This window comes from Dendropsophus ebraccatus, chromosome 12 (assembly GCF_027789765.1).
Source record: "Dendropsophus ebraccatus isolate aDenEbr1 chromosome 12, aDenEbr1.pat, whole genome shotgun sequence".
Classification (NCBI taxonomy): Eukaryota; Metazoa; Chordata; class Amphibia; order Anura; family Hylidae; genus Dendropsophus; species Dendropsophus ebraccatus.
The window spans coordinates 45,888,453-45,903,006 of NC_091465.1; the positions used below are offsets into that span (position 1 = coordinate 45,888,453).

Consider the following 14,554-nt stretch of genomic DNA (forward strand, 5'->3'; position numbering starts at 1 on the left):
TACTGCTCCGCTTTACAGGATTAGGTAAAAGCATAAGATACAGACTGCACAGGCAGTCTGTATCTTCAGGAATAGACTTAGGGACAGATAATCTTTTATTATAGGGACAGTTAATTTTAGGTGATTGGTTCTCTTTAAAGTAAGGTCTGTAGAAGCATGGTTAGGTGAGTTTGGAAGAACTTGAACCGGCCCGCACAGAGACCTGACCTAAAACCCATTCCGCACACAAAAATGGAAAATTTGTGTCAAGACTTCTTCCCAATGTCAGTGCTTGGCCTCACAAACTCTCTGGATGATTGGGGAAAAATTCCCACAGGCCCTCTTCAAAATTTTGAAGAAAATCTTCCTAGAGGTGGAGTCTGTTATAGCTGCATAGAATTGTCACGGTGGCACAGTGGTTAGAACGTTTTCTTGAACAACATCTGAGCTTATCTACATTTCTTTTTATTATTATCTCTATATTTATCATTCCTCATTAGCTTCAGATAATATTTCTCACTCTACAATCTTATTTTGAACTTAAAAGGGTTTTTATGAACTATAGGTCATCTACCTCATAAATTATCAATATTAGGTAATGGTTAACAAAGCAAAAAATATATATCATATTTAGGACTTTGGATTTAGTCTGACCTTCCATTATACATATGTGCCTTTGTTATTTATGATGCTACTCATCTACATAGATTACATAGAGTAAAACGGTTTTCCAACAATTTGAGATACAGTATGCCATATTGCCACGATATAACCACTGGGACTCTGATCAATAATAACAAGGAAGTGTATCTATTTTTTTACCTGCACAATATAACTTTCATCTTTGCCCATATGACACTGTTCCTGCATGGGGCTCAGTCAGGGCTGTGTTTATAGCTTAGGCTACTCTAGGTCTCTGAATACTCCTTATGGTCAAAACAAGGGGAAGAGGAAATAGAAACCGCTAGCTTTATGGACATTTTGAAGAGGCAAACACTATGGATAAAAGAATGCTAATAAGGCTAAATGTATGTTATACAGAGGTATGTACCAAAAGAAATTGATCTGGAAAAATTGGGTCTGCACATCCAAAATGTAATCAATATCCTTTATTTATATCAAAAACACACAGAAGAAAAACAATTTAAAACCACTTAAAACATGGAAAATCCTATCACTGGCCACAATACGGCACAGTAAAACACTGATCCACCCCACATGATAATGTAGAAACAGCAGCAATATGAAGATTATGTATGAAAGTGATGTAAAGTGCTTGAATAGAAATGTAAACTATCTAACCCTATCACTAGATGCCACTAAGTGCAAGTGCATGTGCCAATATAAGAAAAACAATAACCTGAAAGAGAAAATTAATGAATTATAGAAAATTAATAAATTACAATGCAGATACAAAAGTAATATAAAAAAATATCATGATTGCCGTCTCACAGATGGATCAGGTAGATTAACCCCACGCGTTCCGTCACGTGGACTTCATCAGGGGTAAGTATCCTGTGTCATAGTGCTAGTTTATATACTACATATAAAGACTTGAATTCAATTACCATGATTACAATGGTGGGGTAGCATATAAAACATGGATGCACTTATTTCGGCTCATATATTAGATTCCCCAGTCTCGCTAGCCACATCATATACAATACCTGAGAGGCAGCTGCACCCTATACGCTGCTGATGCCGCCAATGCTGCCGGCGTCCGGATGTGTCAAACTCCGGGCCGGAAGTATGTCATCAGAGTACCGTGTGATCACATGTCATGTGATCGGAGAAAGCCACATGACGTAAATGTATCACATGCCAAAAGGCGATAGATTGCCTTCCACGCATGCGCCATGGATAGTCCTTTAATGAACGAGTTTAACATATCATATCACAGTGCGCATGCGTTGCTCAGCCCTAGCATCACAGGGCTGGCGATAAAGTACATGCGCATGCGCCAGAAGTCCAACACCTATAGCTTTCATATTAGGCTGCACATTTACAAATAAAGAACAATAATTCAAGTAACAAACCAATCATGCTGTGCCACAATGCGCAAGCATAAAAATCATAAGGCCAGTAATGGAAATATTGAACTGTATGCGCATGCGCCCAAAGTTTATCATATAGAGTAATCATGCTATGTTTCTGTGCATACGTAAAAGGCTCATCAACCAGATGTCATGGAGTTCAGTGGTACCTTGGACTCCATGACATACTTAGGTATATTATGTGTCACCATCGGGCCACTGGTCCCCACAATATGTAATATGCTTATGCTTACGGTATAAATCATTTCAGTGTGTGCGTAGGGCAGTAAATCATACCCCGCACAACACTGCGACGACATGATAGCCCCTAGTCCCCACAATATGTAATATGCTTGCGCTTAAGATGTAAATCATTTCAGCGTGTGCGTAAGGCAGTAAACCATACCCCGCACCGCAACAGCATGGTAGCTCCTCCTTCCTATATCACATGATATATCTAAATTCAAAAAGATACTATTATAATTATTATTATCATTGATACTTATAGAGCATCACATCACAATCACGGTACCCAATATTAACATGATTCGTGCAAAAAGCCTTCAGGACATGCATATGAGTGTGACCCGGTAAACAGCCCATACATATTGTTTTTCCAAAGTTTAGGGATGGCTAAAGTCCAGCAACAATCACAGAGAGTCCGAAACCTATCTATGATGTAGTCCAGTGCAACGTATTAGAGGGAATAGTCATAGAATATCCATGTCAATGTCTTTTCAGGATAGAAATTCCACACAGCTCGCAATCCAGAGGCCAATAATGTATATATGCTGCTTAGCCTTTGAGGTCCACATATCTTCCTGTATGTATTGGTCCTCACATCAAGGTTGAGTTGGTTGTTCCAATCGGATATCTTAAAGTGCATCCCCAAGTTCGACAACATCCACAGGGACATTTTCACCAAAGGAACATCTCTCCAAATGCATCATAATCCTACCGAATATAATGTTCTCCAGATAAGAAACAGATGAGCTCTAAAAACGGCAATAAAGTAAACATTATTGTATAGATCGGGATGTGAGCATGCAGAGAGGGGGAGAACCACCAACCCCCAGTGCAGTGCAATAAACCAACCACCAGTGAACTGTAAACATGTGCATATATATATCTATATAACCCAATGATAATGGTGACCCCCTCCCCCAACCAACCCCCCCCTTAACCTCTCCCTCCCCCCCAAAAATGACTCCAAATACCTCCCCCCATATATATGCACACACCTTGTGTGTGCCCCCCCACACCCACCAAGAAAAAAAAAAAAAAAAAAAGAACCCTTGACCCCCCCCCACACACACCCCTCACACCCCCACTCCCACCCCTGTATGCACATACACGTTCCTCCCAAAATATGTTTCATAGTATTTTTTATGTTTTATAAAAGCCTGTAAAAAGGAGCTCCTCATTTAGGCCGCATGGAGTCTTAGAATTTAATTGGTAAATCCAAAGAGACTCCCTGCGAAGGAGAAGAGGGACCAGACTACCTCCCCTGATGTTACCCTGTACCCTTTCGATACCGCATACCCTTAAGTCATCTCACCTACCTTGATGTTGTTCCAGGAAATGTGCAGCTACGGATGTCAATGTTTTTCCCATCCTCTTATCCCGTTCGGCCGATGATATTGTTGAAATATGTTTCTGGACCCGCTTTCTCAATTCCTTGGTGGTCTGTCCAATATAAATTTTAGGGCAGGAACAAAGCAATGCATATATTACATTTTTTGATTTACAGTTGATGAACTGCTTGATATTAATCTGTTGACCATCTCCTGGGTTTATGAGGGCCCTTGTTGGTTTTACATATTTACAAATACTGCACTCTCCACATGGAAAGGATCCTGTTGTGAAGGAGCCCCTCCCCAGTCTTAGTGTCGGGCGTGTAAAATGACTAGTCACCAATTTGTCCTTCAGATTGGCAGCTCTCCTAGATACTATCTGTGGTACAGTGTGGATGAATTTAGCTAGTTGTTGATCGTTTGATAGTATATCCCAGCGAGATCTTATAATGCGACATACATCGTTCCATTGGTTATTGAAAGTAGTTATAAGTCTCACCTTGTTATCACTACTCTTAACTCTGAACTCTTAACTCTTAAATCTGAACGATCGCCATCACGTGCTCTTAGATAGCCATGTGAAATTATTCTTTGTGTGTAACCATGATTCTTCAATCTATTGGTCAAATCCAATGCGGCCTCCCTGAAGTCAGCTTCCTCTGAACAGACACGTTTGATCCTGGCAAACTGGCCCACTGGTATGCTACTCTTGGTATGTGGGGGATGGAAACTTGAAAAATGAAGTAGACTGTTTGTTGCAGTCTCCTTCCAAAACAATTTAGTCTGAATCTTGTTGTCTCTCATCTGTATCTTAAGGTCAAGAAAATCCACCTCTGAAGACGAAATCCTATAAGTGAGATGTATGTGCCAAGGATTAGTATTGAAAAGGTTCCAAAAAAGCAACACAGGCCTTCTCTGTTCCTACCCAGAAAAACAAAACATCGTCGATATAACGGTACCAACGTAACACCCCCTCCTGGAACTCCTGCGATGGGTACACATGTGCGCCCTCCCACCAACCTAATAGTAGGTTGGCTTAGGAGGGCGCACAGCGCACACCCATCGCAGTCCCAGATACTTGACGATAAAATATTCTGCCGAATACAAAATAGTTGTGATGTAGTACAAAACATAGTAAGTCCACAATAAATGAATGAAGCATCTCATTACCTCCTTCCTGTTGTTGCAAAAAATATTCCACTGCTCGAATTCCATCACTGTGGGCGATATTTGAGTATAAGGATTCCACGTCACAAGTGACTATAAATACCCTATCCGTGGAAATCAGAGGCAGATTTTCAAGCTACTGTAACAAATGGGATGAGTCCTGTAAATAAGAGGGAAGGTTTGTCACAATAGGTTGTAAATGCATGTCCAGATAGATACAGGCCATCTCACAAAGGCTGCCAATCCCGGCCACAATCGGTCGGCCCGGCGGTTGGTCCAACCGCTTGTGGACCTTAGGCAATAGATAGAACGTGGCCACAATGGGTTCCTCTACCCAAATGAAGTCAAACTCCTTCTGGGTGATAATGCCATAATTCTTTGCAGATGTAAGTAATCGTCTCAACTTATCTTGGAATACCCCTGTGGGGTCTGAAGGTAGGGGAACATAGAACATTGTATTGGCCAACTGCCATTTGGCCTCCTCAGTGTACATATCTATGGGCCATAAAACTATGTTCCCCCCCCTTATCCGCTTCCTTGATTATAAATAAGGAATTGTTACGCAAGCTATTAATTGCCTTTTGTTCCTCATATGAGATATTGCGCCCCCTAGTTGTATCCAAGGTCAGACTCTGAATATCCTTGCACGTTAGATCAAAAAATAATTGTAATGTCGGAAACAAGTTTAGTGGAATGGTTTTACTTGAAGGTTTGTGAAGTTGGTGGGTCCTCTTACCTGTAATGGGTTCATTCTCCTCTAACAGTTCCAGAAGGTCAAGAAATAATTGTCGGTCCTCCATGTGAACATCCTCCGTAATACGCGGTTGGTCATACAGCAACTTAAATGAAAGCTGTCTACAAAATAAATATACATCTTTAGGCTGGGTTCACACTATGTATATTTGAGGCTGTATTTGGTCCTCATGTCAGGTCCTCATAGCAACCAAAACCAGGAGTGGATTAAAAACACAGAAAGGCTCTGTCCACACAATGTTGAAATTGAGTGTATGGCCGCCATATAACAGTAAATAACTGCCATTATTTCAATACAACAGCCGTTGTTTTAAAATAACAGCACATATTTGCCATTAAATGGTGGCCATCCACTCAATTACAACATTATGTGAACAGAGCCTTTCTGTGTTTTCAATCCACTCCTTGTTTTGGTTGCTATACAGCCTAAAACATACAGCCCCAAATATGCGTAGTGTGAACATAGCCTAAATTAGGGTAAACTTGTCCAATGGACACATGGGAGAGAAGGTCAAACCCCTCTCAAGAACTGACCTTTCTGTGTCTGTTAGTTGGTAGGTGGAGAGATTAATGATTTGGAGACCGGTATCAAAATTGACAGCTAACGGAAGGACTTCCTCTTGTTGCGATTGTTGTATGCTGGTGGGCAATGATTGGCTCCTCTTTTTCTTGGGTTTACGGCGTCCCCGTCTGGTTTTCTTTCGCCCTCGCTGGTATCCGATAAAAAACCATCACTCTGACTTGATTCTGTGGCACTTAGTGTTGGGTTAGCTACAAATGTAGCACCACGGCCATTTCCGTGGTGTTTCCATCTAAATGCTCGTTTTTTATCGAAATCCATCTTGTCCCTAGAAAATTTGTTTTTCTTACCAGCTACAATCTCTTTCTCGTATTTGTCTATTATTTCCTTTAGTCGGGTTTGGAATGGTGTCACTAGGTTAACCTTATCAAATGTGTTAATAGTAGTTTCCAAGTTACGTATTTTAGTTTTGGTCTGCGTTAGAAGTTCTCTATCATGATTGATCAACATTCCCATCATAATTTTGGAGCACTGCAACAGACCTGTTTCCCATGTATTACGGAATTCATCCGTTACTTCCCATGCAGGGAATATCTGGACTCTTAACCCCCTAGGGGCCATCTTGCTCTTGCCATACTCCTCCAAGCTGCTAATGTTCCACCATAAACGTGTAATAAGCTTGTGAGCTTCCACCAACTCCTCTGAAACTTTCTGAAAGTCGGGATTATCCGTATCCATACTCTGAAAAATTGAAGAGGCTTGCTGACTCCATAGAGCCTCACGTGCATCCATATCAAATGCCATCCCCATCAAAAAGCAAAAATTTACTATGGAAAATTCCAAAGGAATAAAGCAATATTGTGAGGTGTGTGTGTGTGTGTGTGTGTGTGTGTGTGTGTGTGTGGGGGGGGTATTTGGAGTGATTTTTTTGGGGGGAGGGAGAGGTTAAGGGGGGGGGGGGTTGGTTGGGGGAGGGGGTCACCATTATCATTGGGTTATATAGATATATATGTACATGTTTACAGTCATTACAGACATTACCATACCTTATTTCAGATATATACTTTTATTGGCTAATTTCATGATTATACCACTGTTTTGTACATTAATGTTAGTTCACTGGTGGTTGGTTTATTGCACTGCACTGGGGGTTGGTGGTTCTCCCCCTCTCTGCATGCTCACATCCCGATCTATACAATCATGTTTACTTTATTGACGTTTTTAGAGCTCATCTGTTTCTTATCTGGAGAACATTATATTCGGTAGGATTATGATGCATTTGGAGAGAAATGAAAATGTCCCTGTGGATGTTGTCGAACTTGGGGATGCACTTTAAGATATCCGATTGGAACAACCAACTCAACCTTGATGTGGGGACCAATACATACAGGAAGATATGTGGACCTCAAAGGCTAAGCAGCATATATACATTATTGGCCTCTGGATTGCGAGCTGTGTGGAATTTCTATCCTGAAAAGACATTGACATGGATATTCTATGACTATTCCCTCTAATACGTTGCACTGGACTACATCATAGATAGGTTTCGGACTCTCTGTGATTGTTGCTGGACTTTAGCCATCCCTAAACTTTGGAAAAACAATATGTATGGGCTGTTTACCGGGTCACACTCATATGCATGTCCTGAAGGCTTTTTGCACGAATCATGTTAATATTGGGTACCGTGATTGTAATGTGATGCTCTATAAGTATCAATGATAATAATAATTATAATAGTATCTTTTTGAATTTAGGTATATCATGTGATATAGGAAGGAGGAGCTACCATGCTGTTGCGGTGTTGTGCGGGGTATGGTTTACTGCCTTACGCACACGCTGAAATGATTTACATCTTAAGCGCGAGCATATTACATATTGTGGGGACTAGGGGCTATCATGTCGTCGCAGTGTTGTGCGGGGTATGATTTACTGCCCTACGCACACACTGAAATGATTTATACCGTAAGCATAAGCATATTACATATTGTGGGGACCAGTGGCCCGATGGTGACACATAATATACCTAAGTATGTCATGGAGTCCAAGGTACCCCTGAACTCCATGACATCTGGTTGATGAGACTTTTACGTATGCACAGAAACTTAGCATGATTACTCTATATGATAATTTTTGGGTACATGCGCATACGGTTCAATATTTCCATTACTGGCCTTATGATTTTTATGCTTGCGCATTGTGGCACAGCATGATTGGTTTGTTACTTGAATTATTGTTCTTTATTTGTAAATGTGCAGCCTATTATGAACGCTATAGGTGTTGGACTTCTGGCGCATGCGCATGTACTTTATCGCCAGCCCTGTGATGCTAGGGCTGAGCAACGCATGCGCACTGTGATATGATATGTTGAACTCGTTCATTAAAGGACTATCCATGGTGCATGCGTGTTATGGCAATCTATGGCTGTTTAGTCTGGAGTACGCAGGTGTATCTATCGCCATGTGATACATTTACGTCATGTGGCTTTCTCCGATCACATGACATGTGATCACACGGTACTCTGATGACATACTTCCGGCCCGGAGTTTGACACATCCGGACGCCGGCAGCATTGGCGGCATCAGCAGCGTATAGGGTGCAGCTGCCTTTCAGGTATTGCATATGATGTGGCTAGCGGGACTGGGGAATCTAATATATGAGCCGAAATAAGTGCATCCATGTTTTATATGCTACCCCACCATTGTAATCATGGTAATTGAATTCAAGTCTTTATATGTACTATATATACTAGCACTATGACACAGGATACTTACCCCTGATGAAGTCCACGTGACGGAAAGCGTGGGGTTAATCTACCTGATCCATCTGTGAGACGGCAATCATGATATTTTATTATATTACTTTTGTTTCTGCATTGTAATTTATTAATTTTCTATAATTCATTAATTTTCTCTTTCAGGTTATTGTTTTTCTTATATTGGCACATGCACTTGCACTTAGTGGCATCTAGTGATAGGGTTAGATAGTTTACATTTCTATTCAAGCACTTTATATCACTTTTATATATAATCTTCATATTGCTGCTGTTTCTGCATTATCATGTGGGGTGGATCAGTGTTTTACTGTGCCATATTGTGGCCAGTGATAGGATTTTCCATGTTTTTAAGTGGTTTTAAATAGTTTTTCTTCTGTGTGTTTTTGATATAAATAAAGGATATTGATTACATTTTGGATGTGCAGACCCAATTTTTCCAGATCAATTTCTTTTGGTACATACTTGGTTGGTTTGGATCTGGAAGGGACTGGCACTCTGGACATATTATAGGTGGTGCTTGCCTGTTTGTATACAGTGTTATACAGAGGTGTCTATCCTTACCTCATTTTTTGTATTTTCATCCCAAACCAGTAATGGAACTAATAGAGGGAAAAACTATAATGGAAAGATTGGTACTTTTTTTTGCTTTGGACCTACTCCTTTTTTTTGTAAAAATACAGACCAAACTCAGACCAAAGCTTCAAAATGAGGACCAAAATCCTATGTGTAAAAGCAGCCTTCACATCCTCTTATATTGGCTGATGCAGTGCCTCAAATGGGTGGTAATCTATGGGATTGGAGCTCATATGCAGAGCCATTACAAGGCTCAAGCAATTGTGCTGTTGGGCCACATGAACGACCGTTGAATAATTTGTGCAGCATATTAACTTTAAGATAATTTGCACATTCCCGTATACAGGTGACGATATGCAGGTGACTAACACTCATTGTAATGTTCGCATAAAACATGTGATCGGCCAACAATGTTAGCTGGGTGATGGCTTTTTAATACTGGCCAATTATGAGTCATGAGGGTTCCTGTCTGCTGATAATCAGTCCATGTAAAAGGAACCTTAGGCACAAGAAGAGCTTTCCCATTCATAAAAACTTTATGTAGACTAAGACAATTCAAATAAAGCTACCCATGCACTTTCGATAGCTGTCAGACGAGAACTCATTAAGTTGACAGTTATTACTCTTGACTACAGATGAGCAAACTTACAGTAAGTTTGGGTTTGCATGAACTACGTATATCTCTTTATTTGACTTCCAGTGGTTGGAGAAGATGGATGCAGCCATAAGCTGCATCCATCTTCTCCAGCTACTGAGAGTGAAATGCCGAGAGTTAGGGTTCATACAAACCCAAACTTACTGTAAGATTGCTGATCTCTATTCCTGACTCCCACATATTGTTTTATATAAAAGAGGCAAAAGGGGATATTTGTTAGTTATCTATTTTATCAAAATACTTACTTTACTAGGTATATTGACTTACATGGATAATCAACATGAGTAAAAAAAAAAAAAAAAAAAAAAAGTGATCAGCCGCCGAACAAGAAATCTCTCGATTGCTGCCTGATCACTTCTTTTGTGCAATCATTGATGTCGTTGATAGTTGGACACACATCTTTCCATGTAATGTGCGTCCAACTATAATAAAGTTAATAGGCCACACAAAGGATACAGCACTTGTTAGTGCAGCCTGGCCACACCAGTGACTGAGCCTCTTAACCCTTTAAGGACCGGGGCAATTTTGATTTTTGCGATTTTGTTTTTTCCTCCTTGTGCATAAAAGGCCATAGCAGTTGCATTTTTTCACCTAGAAGCCCACATAAGCCCTTATTTTTTGCGCCACTAATTGTACTTTGCAATGACAGGCTGAATTTTTGCATAAAGTACACTGCAAAAGCAGGAAAAAATTCAATGTGTGGTAAAATTGAAAAAAAAAACACATTTTGTGTTTTTAGTGGATATGTGTTTTTACACCGTTCGCCCTGGGGTAAAACTGACTTGTTATATATGTTCCACAAGTCGTTATGATTAAAAGGATATGTAACTTGTATAACTTTTCTTGTATCTGATGGCCTGTAAAAAATTAAAACCATTGTTTACAAATATACGTTCCTTAAAATCATCCATTCCCAGGCTTATAACGCTTTTATCCTTTGGTCTATGGGGCTGTGTCAGGTGTCATTTTTTGCGCCATGACATGTTCTTTCTATCGGTACCTTGATTGCGCATATACGACTTTTTGATCGCTTTTTATTAACATTTTTTCTGGATTTGATGCGATCAAAAATGCGCAATTTTGCACTTTGGGATTTTTTAGCGCTTACGCAGTTTACCGTACGAGATCAGGAATGTGATTTAATTAATAGATCGGGCGATTACGCACGCGGCGATAGCACACATGTTTGTTTGTTTATTTATTTACTTTCATTAATAACCTGGGAAAAGGGGGGTGATTCAGACTTTTATTAGGGGAGGGGGCTTTTTATTAATAATGACACTTTTTTTTTTTACTTTTAAACTTATACTAGAAGCCCCCCTAGGGGACTTCTAGTATAAGTGCTTTGATCTCTCATAGAGATCTCTGCAGCATATAGATAGATATGCTGCAGAGATCCATGAGATATCCACTCGTTTACTTCCGGCTGCTGCAGCCGGAAGTAAACGAGTGCCGAGCCGGGGACGGCGCCATCTTGGAGCGGTCCCCGGCCGGCTTCAGAAACGGAGATCGCTCCTCCGGGACAACGTCCCGGAGGAGCGATCTCCCCACTAGACACCAGGGATGACGCTGCAAACGGTAATCAGATGCAGCTGTCAACTTTGACAGCTGCATCCGATTACTGTATTAGCGGGCACGGCGATCGGACCGTGCCCGCTGATACCTGTGGTCCCGGGCTACAAGCGGCACCCGGGACCGCCGCGGTTCAGAGCGCGGCTGCCGCGCGGCCCCGCTCTGAACGTCCTTACCGACCGCAGGGCGTAAATATACGCCCGCGGCCGTTAAGGGGTTAAAGCCTTGTGGATCGGTGCTTGTAACTATGGTGGTGTAGGGCTATGTAAAAAAGCCCTTACCCTTGTATACACAGCTTTTTGCCTCTGTTTTAGTGAATAGTCCAACTCAAATATTACAATGATACTTCTCAAGGTTGCCCTTTATCTTTATCCTAGCTATTAAAGGGAATCTGTCATCAGAAAATGACCTATTGCCTGGATCAAGCCTTTATGGTTAACATATTTATTAATATAAGTATTTGGTATTTTTTTTCTACTTTTACATTTAACTATTTGTATAATATATAATAAATAAATAATAATTATTAAAAGAAAGCTATCAGCAGGTTAGAAGCATCTAACCTGCTGATATGTCCCTATAGCGCATAGGGCGCTGAGGGTGAAGGTAAGTTTCTTACCTTCCACCTTTGCACTGTTTGCGTATAGTTTCCACAGTTTAATCCATATGCTAATTTAGACTCTTTGTGCACTGAGATTGGGGCTGCTGCCCCCTAATGCACTGATAAGCCCCTGGCCAGACAGCCCCTTCTAATGAATATCAGCAGAGCGGGCCTGTCCAGGGTGTAGCAGTGCGCTGGTGGTGGTAGTCCCACCACAGTGCATCAAAATGCCTAATAAGCATAAGGATTAAACAGATAACAACATTAAAACAGCATATGAAGAGTATGAAGGTAAGAAACGTACCCTACTACAGTCAGGGGAAGGACTCATGGTTTGATAACCCCTCTGTGGTCACCGCCCCCTCTGATTAATACCAGGAGTTAAGCCCAATTATGAGTCTAAAGAGCCCAACTATTAGTCCGGACCTATTCAACTAAAACACTCCAAAGCCATTACAGTGGTGCCTTGGATTACGAGCATAATTCGTTCCGGCGCTTGTAATCCAAATCCACTTTTAAACCAAAGCACATTTTCCCATAAGAAATCATAGAAATGCAGACAATTGGTTCCCCACCCCAAAAATAATGATTTATTATTCAGAATAACATGTAAAAGTAATGAAACATTCAGAAACAGCAGAATCTGTGATATTATAAGTTACTGTCCAGTAATGGAGAGGATGGGAAACACAAGGGCGGACGGAGACTGCAGGGAGCATGAAGGAATGAGCAGGGCAGATGTGGGCACATACATGCAGCACTCTCTGTCCGGGGAGAGGGGGGTTATAGCTATGAAGAGATGACCTCCACAGTCCTGTCCCCTGATGCAAGCCCCAGCCTGAAGTGGATCTGACATGATTTGGAAGGTGAGGGAGACTTCCTGGGTCAGAGTACAGAGCTGTAGACCCGCTATGCAGACCATGCCCCTCCCCCACTCGCGCTCCCACCCAGTACAGGGAGCTCTTAAACCAAAGCAATGCTCTTAAACCAAGTCACAATTTTGAAAAACTGTGAGCTCTTAAACCAAAACGCTCTTAAACCAAGTTACTCTTAAACCAAGGTACCACTGTACTTGAAAAAAATTACTTTCCATTCTCTTATACCTCTTTTTAAATAGTGTGTGACTGAGCTTAATGTATATCATTACAACACTGCTTTATCTACGCTGTGATCCTCACTACAAATGACTATTTTTATACTATGTATTCCCCAGTGCAAAAGCAACAAGCTGTAGGTGTGAAGTTACCAACAACTGGCATAGATACATAGAACAGCTGCCATGTAAAAACAGACAGATGTACTCTGTCACCTACCTGTTAATGATCTGACATATGGGCACCCCACATATCATGTAGAAAATAAAACATCTTGATATATACTGTGTTTGGAGTGAAAAAGACAAATTTGAATTTAACGAAAGGGGGCATATGTTATTACTGCTGACACGAATGAGTCAGTACCTGGCACTTTGATGTAATACAAGCAAAATGAATTAGATTCTTAAAAAGAGCAAACAGTTTTGGCCCATTTACAGATATTATGCCAGTAAATACCATGGTAATAATTATATTAAAGGAGAAGTCCGGCAATTTTATTTTTTAAGTATTGTATTGCCCCCCAAAGTTTTACAAATCACCAATATACACGGGAAATGCTTATAAAGTGCTTTTTCCCTGCACTTACCATTGCATCAAGGCTTCACTTCCTGGATAACATGGTGATGTCACGACCCGACCCCCAGAGCGGTGCGGCTGTGGCTGCTGGAGAGGATGATGGCAGGGGGATGCTCAGTGTCCCTCCAGTGCCCTGTGTCCCTCAGTGTACCTCTGCCATCAACATCACCAGAAAAAGTGTGTGTGTGTGTGTGTGTGTGTGTGTGTGTGTGTGTGTGTGTGGGCGGAAATGCTGCAATGTTTTTTTTAAACATCCATTTAATATATGGTTCCCAGATAGGTGACGTATTAGATATTAAACTGCTACTACACTTGATCTTAGCCGAAAGGCCGAGAAGCGGTTCCTATAACGCTTTTAATTCTTCACCTACGGGGCTGTGTGGGGCATCTTTTTTTTTTTTTACTGATTTTGGTTTATGCCATTCACCATGCGGTATTAATATTATTTTATTTTAATACATTAGACAATTACACAAACTACGGTATATAATATGCATGTATATATTTGCTTTATTATTTTTATGTGTTTTATTTATTAAATGGAAAAGGGGGTGATTTACATTTTTTTGGGGGGAGAGGCTGTGTCATGTTTTTTAAAACTTGGGGACTTAACTAGGGGACTTAACAATTTTACATTACATTACATACACCGATCTTTGCTTTGCCATAGCATAGCATTGA

The 14,554-nt window shown here is 40.8% G+C and overlaps 1 pseudogene; it reads right to left on the reverse strand.

The window, feature by feature from the left end:
• Window positions 1–14,109: 14,109 nt before the first annotated feature.
• LOC138770189 (U2 spliceosomal RNA) lies at window positions 14,110–14,215 on the reverse strand (annotated as a pseudogene).
• Between the last annotated feature and the right edge of the window lie 339 nt (window positions 14,216–14,554).